Source organism: Wyeomyia smithii, chromosome 1, assembly GCF_029784165.1.
Source record: "Wyeomyia smithii strain HCP4-BCI-WySm-NY-G18 chromosome 1, ASM2978416v1, whole genome shotgun sequence".
Lineage (NCBI taxonomy): Eukaryota > Metazoa > Arthropoda > Insecta > Diptera > Culicidae > Wyeomyia > Wyeomyia smithii.
Genome location: NC_073694.1, coordinates 48431403 through 48443477, shown reverse-complemented (window position 1 = coordinate 48443477; position 12075 = coordinate 48431403). Strand labels below are relative to the sequence as shown.

Below are 12075 nucleotides of genomic sequence, written 5' to 3'. Positions count from 1 at the left end.
TTCGATTTATTTGTGCCAGTCTAGATACCAGTCTTGTTTAGTTTTGTTTCATCTTATAATATTATAAGCTACCAATTATGCAGTATCAGCACCGCATCACGCTATTCAGTATTTCGAGCTTCTCCATATTTTTATCATCAACCTGTATGTTATCATTTCAGCTGAAAATCGAAAATAAATAACCTTGCGACATTTAATTTTTTTACCTTATGCACGATGCGCATAATGTCGCGTTTAGTGGGCTGTTTAGCGCATGTGATGCGCTATACAGCGCCCTAGATGTGACATTATGCGCCTTGTGCAGAAGGTAAAAAAATCGAAAGTCGCAAGTCGTTATTACGATTTTCAACCAGAAAAACAATATCAGTAGTTCCATCTTGTCCGTTCTCAAAATTATCTTTTTGAGCAAACGTTAGCACCATCATCATGAGTGACGGCAAAACTTTGTTATGTTGCAATTCTTGCAATAACACCTTGGCCAGATTCTCTTTCGTTTGTCGCTCGTTCATTTCGTGTACAGCTAATACGAGAAAAATCAAATGTAGATTTGTGACTTAGATTCCCAACTATATCTATTTTTGAAAATTTTAACGGAGTAAAGGATCATTTTTCTATCTGATATTCTTTTTTATTACTGTTGAATTATATCTTAATAACTGTGAGTTGGCGGTGATGAAATGATAAAAAACACTTCTTTCAAAATGATTGTTTTCTATTTCAAAGTTTAACTTACTTGACTGCTTATATTAAAAAAACTAAAGCCTATCTAGTTCTTTGTAGACAAAAAGTATCGACATTTCCCAAAATTTGCTACTCTTGAATTTCTCGTCCAAAAGAACTTACCTAAATGTCTTATTTGCATTTCTGCATCCGGGTCTGCATATTGAGCGTTTATGTGAAATACCGATCGGCCTCACCATCCATATCGTATTTAATGCAAATTACTCGTTTTGCCTTTCTCCTAGAAAGGTATAGCAATTACTGGAATGTCATATACCACTCGACTTCTTTCGACGAACTGAGCATTTTCTGTATGTATGTGTGTGTGTGTGTGTGTGTGTGTGTGTGTGTATGTGCAACTTTTTTTTCTCACTCACTTTTCTCAGAGATGGCTGGACCGATTTTCATGAAATTAATTGCAAATGAAAGCTCTAGTTGCGCCATAGGTTGCTATTGAATCGGATTTTTAGTTTAGAGGTTATGTATCAAAATGGTAACATCACGAAACATCAATATCTCAGAAACCACACAACCGATTTCATTAAAACTGGTTTCAAATGATTGGGCTCCAGAACTCTTAAATTTTGAATTTCTTTAAGATTGAACATATGGTTCAAAAGTTATGTAAAGAAAAGTTATCCTGAGGTTGTTTAAACTCACTCATTTTTCTCAGTGATGGCTAAACCGATTTTCACAAAATTAGTGTCAAATGAAAAGTCTAGTTGCCCCATAGGTTGTTATTGAATTTCATTGCAATCGGATTGTAACTGTGTCCGTTGTTCATAAAAATGTGAAATCACATAATGAAAGTAAACATATTGACTTTCTCCTGACGATCACTGGCTAATTAAAAGGTAGAAAAATGATTGAAATGGCCGATCGTCATATACTACTCAACTCAGTTCGACGAATTGAGCATTTTTTGCATATATGCATGTATAGTTGTATATGTTTGTGTGTGGGTGTGTACGTGTGTATGTGCACCTTTCTTTCGCACTCACTTTTCTCAGAGATGGTCTGACCGAGTCTTTCTATCTTGGTGTCAAATGAAGGGTCTATTTGCCGCTTAGGTTGCTATTGAATTTCATTGTAATCAAACTTTTCGTTTTGGCGCTGCGTCAGAATGTGAAAAACGCTCTTATATCTCAGAAGCTATGAACATAGTTGAATTCAAATAAATGGGCTTTCAAACCCTTAAACAATGAATTTCATAATGTTTAAACATGTGGTTTGAAATAGAAAGAAATAGAAAGAAACGAAACCCGCAGACTGTTTAAAACTATTTTTTTTTCCTCATATATCATTTATTTGACACGGCACAAATACAATTTAATGTTTAACGGCGCCAATTATATCTGGTGAAGTTTAAAACTATAGCTACGATCAAAATATGTGGCCTCAACGTCATTTAAAAAAAAAAAAAAATAAAGTATAAAAACACAAAAACTAAAGTATAAAAGTGCTCAAAAGGGCCGAATGTCGTATACCACTCGACTCAGTTCGACGAGCTGAGCATTTTCTGCATGAGTGTGTGTGTGTGTGTGTAACGCTCTCCCAATCACACTCGATTTTCTCAGAGATGGCTAAATCGATTTCAATGAAATCAATTGCAAATGAAAGGTCTAGTTGCCCTATAAGACCCTATTGATTATATTGTAATCTGATTTCTAGTTTAGAGGTTATGTATCAAAATGTATAAATCACGAAACATCAATATCTCAGAAACTACACAACCGATTCGAACAAAATTGGTTTCAAATGAACGGGCTATCTGAAATACCCTCAACTTTTGAATTTTATGAAGATTGAACATATGGTTCAGAAGTTACAGAAAGAAACGTGTTCTGGAGACTGTTTAATCTCACTCATGTTTCTCAGAGATGGCTGGACCGATTTTCATTAAATCAGTGTCATATGGAAAGTCTTGTTGCCCCATAAGACTCTAATGACTTTTTTTTGCGAACGGATTATTACTTTTCCTGTTATGTTTAAAAATGTGAAATCCAGCTATGAAAAGAAACATATTCTGATGACTACTTGGGCTCACTTTCTTTCCTCAGAGATGGTTGACCCGATTTCCACAGAATTAGTATCAAATGAAAGGTCTACCTGCGTCATAACACCCTATTGAATTTTGCTGTAATCGGAATGTGACTTCGTCTGTAATGTATCGAAATGTGAAAATCACTAAACTTCATTATCTTAGAAACTACACAACAGATTTGAACAATATTGATATCGAATGAACGGGATAGTTAAGGGTTAACTGATGAATTATGATTGAACACGTGGTTTCAAAGTTTGGCTGCCCCATACGTTCCCTTTTCCTTTGATTGTAATCAAACTTAAGCAACCGTTATGTTTTAATTTGTAGAACAACGAAAGTCTATTATCTCAAGTATTACACGACTCATTTGAACATAACTAGTGTCACACAAACGAGTCATCTCTCAAATTTACAAATAACAAACTTCATAAAAATTTGATTTAATGTTCAACAGTTTTGTAAAGAAAAGAAATTCAAAGACTATTCAACACTATAGCTACTTTGATCAAAATATATGGCCTCAACATGATTTAAATGTGGTATCGTACTATTTGACGTTCCCGGTATCGCTCGTGATTAAATTGTTCGAAATTAAGAGTCATTTCTTATATTTCGCTATTTCTGAAGCACTAACATTACGTCAAATTTCATATTTTATACTTTAATTACAACATCAATATTTTAGAACCCAAAGAGTGAATATACCTTTTTGGATTTAAGCATTCATGTAAATCTATTTTTACAATTAATAAGTTTGAATGAGAAAGGCTGAGTCTGACCGCTAGGTGGATTAATTTAGGTTTTTAAAAATATGAACGCATAATTTCACGTATTTTAGCTGCAGCAATTCGAATGAATTCCGCAATTCGATGTCGTGACATTTGTATTCCGCATGTTTTCAAAATGAAGCGAATTAATGTTAAGGGCCGGTCCATTTAATAAAACTAAATGGCTCTCTATTAATCGTTTACATCTGAAGTATGTCGAGGAGAGCATTCTAATTTCCATGTCCACCAGCATCTTGGACGTTTTCTGCGAAATAGGTTCAGTTGATGTTTACTTCCTCTGCATAGACTCTTCTTCACCCCTTTTATCTACACTGTAAAAAAACGACACGTTACTGCGAAGTGGATTCCACTTATATCTGTGCTATTAGATGAAACATTTCATATTTACGTGGAATACATTTGCGTTCCAGTTCACAGCACAAAATCAAGTGTTTTACACTTCAATTAGTTGTATCATGCATACCGAAATTAATTTTCTTACACTAAAATTTCAATGCTTACACAAGTCGTCAAGGATTGAAATTAATATGGGTCGACATAATAGAATGATTAGGGGCGTTTATTGACTTGATGTTCACTTGGTAATATTCTTTTTGTGTGTAAGTTCTTTTTCGATGTGCGAGGTAATAGTTCATTACCACATATTTATATACTAGCCACGAACCCCTTAACTTGTCTCCACTTTTGCTCTATAAGGAGGGATTATTTGTAAAACACATAACGACAGTAAGCATGAAGGGACCCTTTGCATATTGCGAAATTTACATAAATAAAAGCGGAAACGTCAGATAATTTCAGGTGAATTACTTTATTAATTACTTTACGTATTGTGATTCTCGAGAAATTTCAGCATATTGTTGATTTATTTTTCTGTCATTGAATTGTGCGCCAGGGTATAATATGTATAATTGAACATACATTCAAATATTTTAACCCCTTTTAATATACTGTTAGACAAGTAGGTCTGTTAAATTCTATTGTTTACTGTACCAGCCGATTGCTTTCAACATTGAAAAAAAAACGTTTTCAATGTCCAAACATATTTGTCATAAGAGAAAAAAACACACATGGGCAATAATACGCTTGTAACCTTACTCACAAGAAGCGGAATGTATTTTTTGAAATGCGCACAACTGGGCACACAACCAGGGATGCCACATGTACAGATTAATCTGTATTTTACAGATTTTTTGCCGAAGAAACGGTACAGAATCTGTATATACAGATATACAGATTTTCGTCGAAAAGTACAGATTTACAGATTTTTCGAAATTGACATTAATTTCAATCCAAATTTTATTCCATTAAATATTGAGCAAATTGAACATATTTTCAACTCCTCACACGTTTTAAGCTAAAAATTTGGTTTATGTACCATAAAAACTCAAAAAATACAAAGTTCTTTGTGTTTAAACAACACAGATTTTTTTACAGATATTTTTGTTCCAGATACAGATGTTCAGATTTTTTCAAGGGAAAACACAGATTTAAATGTGGCAACCCTGCACACAACTCTGTTGCGCGCAACTTGTTTGATGGTCTGCGGATTTTAGAAAAGAACCGCAATAACATAATAACCAGCTCTGAAACAATATAAAATAACTTCCGTTAACTTTTTAGGGATCAAAACGGTGGTTCCGTTCAGTCTTCGACGATATCGACAGTGCTCTCCCACCGAAAGAGAGTCAAATCAAACTCGACGAAACATCAGTGACTAAAAAAAGAAATTATCTAATTCTATAAACAAAACTTCACCAATCTCTACTAGCGGGATGCATTCCAATAGCGTAAATACCAACAATGGCATCTTCAAAGCGATAGATTGGTCCGTTGATTTGGCTCCGGAAACAGTTGCTGATTTGGTCATTCATCAAAAGCCGTGAAGACGATAGCCGCCGCCCGCCGGTCTTGGTTACCAGGTAGCGAAGTGGACCACACCGGTCGATGCGGAACTATATTTTCGGGATGATTTCGATTTTGAAGGTGCTCCTGGTGAACAGCTAACTTTTCGAGAAAATCAAAGACAACAGTTTGATAAATTTCTTTACAAAATATCCCGCTATTGTTCGGCATTTAAAACAGAAATCGAGCGCAAGCTGTTGTTAGTGAAAGATTTACGAAAATATTCCTGCAGGATCCTGAAGCATTCCGCAGTTTCTTGGAGGCTTTCCAAGATGCAGAGCCTGACCGTTGGTTTTTATAGCAACCGATACATCCAGCAAAAATTTTGGATATCGTATACATGTGTATACATATACACCTTTTTCCGCCTGCAGTAATGCTTGAATTTAAAATTTATCACATAACCGGGTGCAACCATCTTCAAAGGCAGAAGTAAGAAAAAAGAGCTTAAATTAAAGTCAGTAAGATGTAATGAAAGTTAAACACTGATGCATGCGCTAGGACGAGTTTTTAATTCAAAATGTACGTATGTTAATCTTTGATTTTTCATTTTATATGAATAATAATTGAAATTTTCGTCTAGTTGAGCAAACGAGCGGAGGAACAGCCGCGGAAAAGTTCCACCATTTGCGGAGGACCTACCCGAATGTTTTATTTCTCAGCCGGGATCGATGATTCCATTGCTACCTTCTAAATACGTCGTTCGATTTACCGATATCGCAAACATCACCGGAGCGGCGGACGCGCTTAGTCTAGCGGATAAGATTATGAGTGAGTACCGTGAAGATTCAATGGCCAACCATGGGTTAAATATCGTCATACGAGGTATGATGGTATCCAATCGAAAAACCGCCGGCGGTTGACACCAGATTCAAAAGGAGAAGACCTTCAACAAACCTAGGTGAGTTCCAGATTTAGCCCACGCGCTTATTTAGCACATGAGTTATTTTCTAGTGTTAGAAGTTTATTACCGTTTATTACAGTTTATTACCGAGCACAAACATTATCTGAACATAATTGAGGAGACAAAAGGATGGACAATAAAATGTACATAATACACAACATATAATCATTTTGAGTCGTTCCTATTGTGATTTAGATCATACTGATTGAATGATTCGTACAGTATCATAACTGCCAATACAGTAAAATATTTAGTTCGACAACGTAAGTTTCAATTGCTGAAATCGAGATCCATTTATGTTTAAAACGGCCCGCCAAATCAGGTGTTCTAAACTATTATTATTTCAAATTCAACAAACCAGCGCCAACGTTTACGATAGTTTCGTAGTTTTACTACTCACTACCCTGATTTTCAGCAGCATTTACTATAAAAAATCGTAAGAACAAATCAAAGCAAACAGCGTAAAGAAGTTGGGCTGCGATTATTTTTTCGAAAACTACTGGAAAAAAAGTTGCTAAGTAGCCGAGAAGTAACAATGTTCGGGCTTTTTTCATTCCATTTTTTCTTCCCGAAGAGGTTCCACCTATTCCTGTTTTGTTAGGTAAGTTTCAATCGGTTAATTATTAGAGGCTGAATATTTTTCGGCATGATCTTATATGTGACGAAACATTTACTTTTTTTATAGAAATTAGTGAAGAACCACCTTCAATAACTCATCGCCAGCGTTTGAACCGCAAGGTAGCTATTTCGTGTGCGATATTACGATCGTAATAATTCCAAAAATTCAGTAGGACCTCAATCCGGAGACTCAAACATACAGTGAATACGCGAGTGTCAAGTATGTATATGAAGAGTGTCAGTAGTTTTACTACTCACTACCCTGATATTCAGCAGCATTTACTATAAAAAATCGTAAGAACAAATCAAAGCAAACAGCGTAAAGAAGTTGGGCTGCGATTATTTTTTCGAAAACTACAGGAAAAAAAGTTGCTAAGTAGCCGAGAAGTAACAATTCTCGGGCTTTTTCATGCCATTTTTTCTTTCCGAAGAGGTTCCACCTATTCCTGTTTTGTTAGGTAAGTTTCAATCGGTTAATTATTAGAGGCTAAATATTTTTCGGCATAATCTTATATGTGACGAAACATTTACTTTTTTTATAGAAATTAGTGAAGAACCACCTTCAATAACTCATCGCCAGCGTTTGAACCGCAAGGTAGCTATTTCGTGTGCGATATTACGATCGTAATAATTCCAAAAATTCAGTCAGACCTCAATCCGGAGACTCAAACATACAGTGAATACGCGAGTGTCAAGTATGTATATGAAGAGTGTCAGTAGTATTATAGATTAAGTTAATTGGTGTAGAAATTTCTATGCTAAATTTGATGTGTTCCCTTCTAACTCGCTGTTTTTGCAGCTAGCCGATGTAAGCTGTTAGATGCTCCGGAAATCGACCGACACATACGCTACCGTCCCAAGCATAACTGTGTCAGCGTCCAGAAGGTTTTCGTGGAACATGGGATGAAAGCGGCCACCCGTCGAAATAAAAGATGACTGAAGTTGGAGCTGGATCGCGCGAATTGGGGAATTGGGTAAGCCAACAAGAATATTTACTGAATCATCCAGTATGCTTTGTTTGTCAGTTTGTGGTGATATGCACAAAGTCCGCCGAACTACCTACTGCGGATCAAAGTATGCCTATTTTTTCGTGAAAAGAAAATTTGTGACAGGTGAAAAAGTTAATGTAGTAAGTTTTTTTAAAATATTGTATTGATGTGCATGTATTTCTTGTGTTTCTTAGGATTACTTGAAACATCCTCAACTGATGGTACTTTTGTCGGAGACGCAAGCGAACCAGAGTTTTATGAACGATGAAGTTCACCGGATCATGTTGGTTGGTACCCAGTGTCATGAATGTCATGAAGGCTATGTTGAACGGAAACGGTAATGAATCCCATTCCAATTTCGGTAATTCGTTACTTGTCGACTATCAGCAAGAAAATAATCATTTTTATTTTTGCTTGGTTATTTCAGATTGTGCTTTCACAAATGTTCTTCAACCATTACCCGGATGAAGTACCCCCTACTTTAGCGGACAAATGCTTGAATCTCCTAGAACTAGCGAACAGACTGTGCTTGCCGCGATTGCTGAATTTGGCTGAATGTCACGTAATAGAAGATCTCACAACGATCGCTGGATCGCGCGAATTGGGTAAGCCAAGTGATATGCATAAAGTCCGTCGACTCGTCGAACCATTTACTGCGGATCAAAGCAAGCCTATGTTTTATTCGTGATGAAATGAAAATTTGTGACAGGTGAAAATTTTAATAGTTTTTAAATTTTAATTTAATAGTTTCATCGTTTTAAAACTTGTAGTCATGTGAATGTGTTTCTCAGGAGTTCTTGGAGCTGCCTCAAATGATGGTACTTTTTTGGAGACGCAAGCGAACCAGAATGTTAAGAACTATGAAGCTCACGGGTCATGTTGGTATCGCGATATGATTTCATGAAGGCTCTGTTAAACGGGAACCTCAATGAATCCCATGTCAATTTGGTAATTAGTTATTAGTCGGCTAGCAATTGACCAAGAAAATAATCCTTTTTTCATTCTTGCTTGGATATTCCAGATTGTGCTTCCACAACCACAAATGTTGATCGATCTTTACACGAATGAAGTACAACCTTTTTCAGCAGACAAATGCTTGAACATTCTAGCGAATAGACTGTGCTTACAACGATTGCTAAATTTGACCGAATGTCATGTAATAGAAGATCTTACGAGGATGTCGCAGAATTAAACCAACGAAGCAGTTACTACTAGGTTATTTAAGGCAGTAAAATCAAGGTACATATATCTATATCGCTAAAAGGTCGTTGTAAGAATGTAATATTGATATTTTTCAAATTTAGGCTCCATAATGCACATCAATTAGAATCTGTCTGAATTCTAACAGAATCTGTAAACCGTCTCCACGGAGTCTAAGCTTACATGCGGATACCTGAAACTACATTTGAGAGCATCGATGGGTTCCAGAGCGTTATAGAATTAGCTCAATCGCGAACTGAATAATGGGAAGAAAGACGTCAGCAGATGATAATGGACGGCTATGCTTTGCCGAAGGTGAATAATTTGAAACAATAAGATTCTTCATAAACAGTTTTGCTCACAGGTGATGTTAATTTCCATTAAATTACTTGAATTTTTACTTATAGCAGTTTACAACATCGTTTTCAAAATTTATTTATTGGTTTTTGCTGTTGATTTTCTAACGTATTGTCTTCTATGATTTGACTAACAATTTTTTAATATCATTAAAAAGTAGAGCTTAACTGTTGTCCTCCGTTTTTCTAAATTTGGTCTCTCGGTTTCCGACATTCAACTTAGAAGCCAGTTTTTCCTGGTTTTTAAATACTATATTACGATACACGAGAACAACTGCAATGTCATACACTTAATTCGATATGTTATTTCACGCTTTAAATTTGTAATTTTGTGTCGATCCATTTTTCAAAATTTAATAATTGAATTTAATTAATTAAAATTAAATAACAGTAAACTGGAATTTACAAATTTTGTCTTATGGCGTTGGCTTGTTTTGGTACAATGTTTGCCATTTGTGTTCATGTGTATCATTCGTAACACAACATGTGACAACCTTCCGAATTTAACATACGTCTTCAAAATGTTTACGTGCTTCTCGACAAGACAGCTAGCCGGATAGTGGCAAAATTTACTCTCAATTTAGTCTTCGTTAGTCGCTAATTACTGTCTGGCGTACCGCATTTCTCTACGTTTGCACCATACATACATTTGCAGATTTATTTATTCTTTTAAAGAAATGTTATATGTATAGCACATAGGTTTAAGTTGGTTTATTTGATGTATAGCACATATATGGCTTTTGATATTTGGCTATTTAATTACAAGTTGAATTTCTGCAAAAATTTTGCCCAAATTATTCTATCTTTAAAGCGGCTGCTTCTGGTTTCTAGATTATAGCCTGAAATGGGTGTTTTACAAACCGGGGCCATGTACAGAGGCCGGCAATCAACTCTAAAAGTCACTTTGAGCTTTGAGATGGCGACTTCCGATAGTGCAGAATATTGAAAATATTTTTTTAATGCATTTTTCTCACTTTTTCAGATAACAGATAAACAAAGTGAATAAAAAAGTATAAGTGTATAAAATTGACGACAATGGAAAAAAATTATGATTTAGTCAAACATGGAATAAAACGGCTAAAAACAAAAAGATTTTTCTTCATCCAAACAGAAATCGCCAAAGGTAAGAGACAGTCCCAAAATTTAGTAGTTAGCTAATAAGAGCTTTCGAAAATTATTTAAAGTGTGAATCACTAAACCACTCAAAAGTATGCAAATGTGGGGCTAATGGCACAGGATTCTAAATATTCTTGTTGATTCTTAGAATTGAGTGAAAAAATAGTTGGTTCAACTTTTCGCTACGATTCTAATTAAATTAATGAGATTGACAATTAAAAAATTTGATAAAAATCAAAGTAACGTTTTTCGGCAACTAACCAAAGGAAGATGGCACATCGCAACTTCTCAGACTGATAATAACTGATGAAATGCTGATAACTGATGAAAGCATTTTGGCTTTCTGTCGATGTAAATGACTTCGGGAAAAACACTTAACTTTTTTGAGACCTTACTGATGTTCTTTGACGGTTTCACGAAGAAATAAATGAAAATGCATGCAATAATGTCACCAGAATTAAGGGCATAATTGAGACCTTGTGGAATAACATCAAATGTTATTTGAAAACTTGAAAAAATGACACATAGAATCTATGTTTGCGTTAAGTTTAAGTTGAAAAGTATTGTGCTCGCAATGATCTCAAAGTTTCATATTTCTGATTATTTTTTCTTTGTTATTTTTTTTTTCAAATTTAACATTTTTGTATAACTATCTATCAAAAATTAAATTAAATTACTTAAATTTATTGAGTCCATTTAGTGTTACGCAGGAAGTAGTTTTGCAATTCATTTACTTTTTGTTTGTTTCATGTTAATTCAAAATTATGTATTATATAACAACGGTTACGTAGTTTCATACACACACACATTCTTCAAGAAATCCAAACACAATATTTTACAAAACAACACAAATCCTTTCGCAAACACACGCACACTTCCTTTCACACAACACACACACACTATACTGTTTCAATTTCCAAGTTTCAGTTTAAATCACATATTTAAAATTTATAATCCTAATGAAAACAACATTATATTGAATTTTACGAGCATGCTACACATACACTATGAACACACACACATTCCCCATACACTTTAAGCACACACTACAAACACGAGCAATGCAAACGCTCAAAAAATCACCTCACAAGTATACACGAAGAATCATCCATTTCGTATATTCAATTTCCTGTATCCAATACGAATTTTATATCTGATTTCCAATCAATAATTTCAAATACAGGTCGGACTCGATTATATATTGACTCGATTATATTTGATTCGATTATATATAAAATTGTATATAATCGAATCATAATTTTTTTTTCAATTTTAAATATAACTTACCTAAAGCAGCAATGTCGTATAGGGATCGTCCAAAAATACGTAACGCTTAGGGGGAGGTAGAGATCTGACAAAACGTCGCAATCAATACTAAAAATTTTGAAGATCTATACAAAGAGCGTTACCTAGAGGAAAGAGGGGGTCGAAAATA

General features: G+C 34.9%; 1 long non-coding RNA gene across 1 annotated transcript; it reads left to right on the top strand.

Annotated features, from left to right (window-relative positions):
- Positions 1-5065: 5065 nt before the first annotated feature.
- On the top strand, positions 5066-10766 carry LOC129718758 (uncharacterized). The gene is made up of 12 exons (XR_008727037.1): positions 5066-5979; positions 6041-6358; positions 6441-6962; positions 7047-7437; positions 7522-7674; positions 7779-7953; positions 8163-8329; positions 8396-8677; positions 8739-8916; positions 8990-9207; positions 9273-9483; positions 10507-10766. It is a non-coding gene; the product is annotated as an uncharacterized LOC129718758 (long non-coding RNA).
- Positions 10767-12075: the final 1309 nt, after the last annotated feature.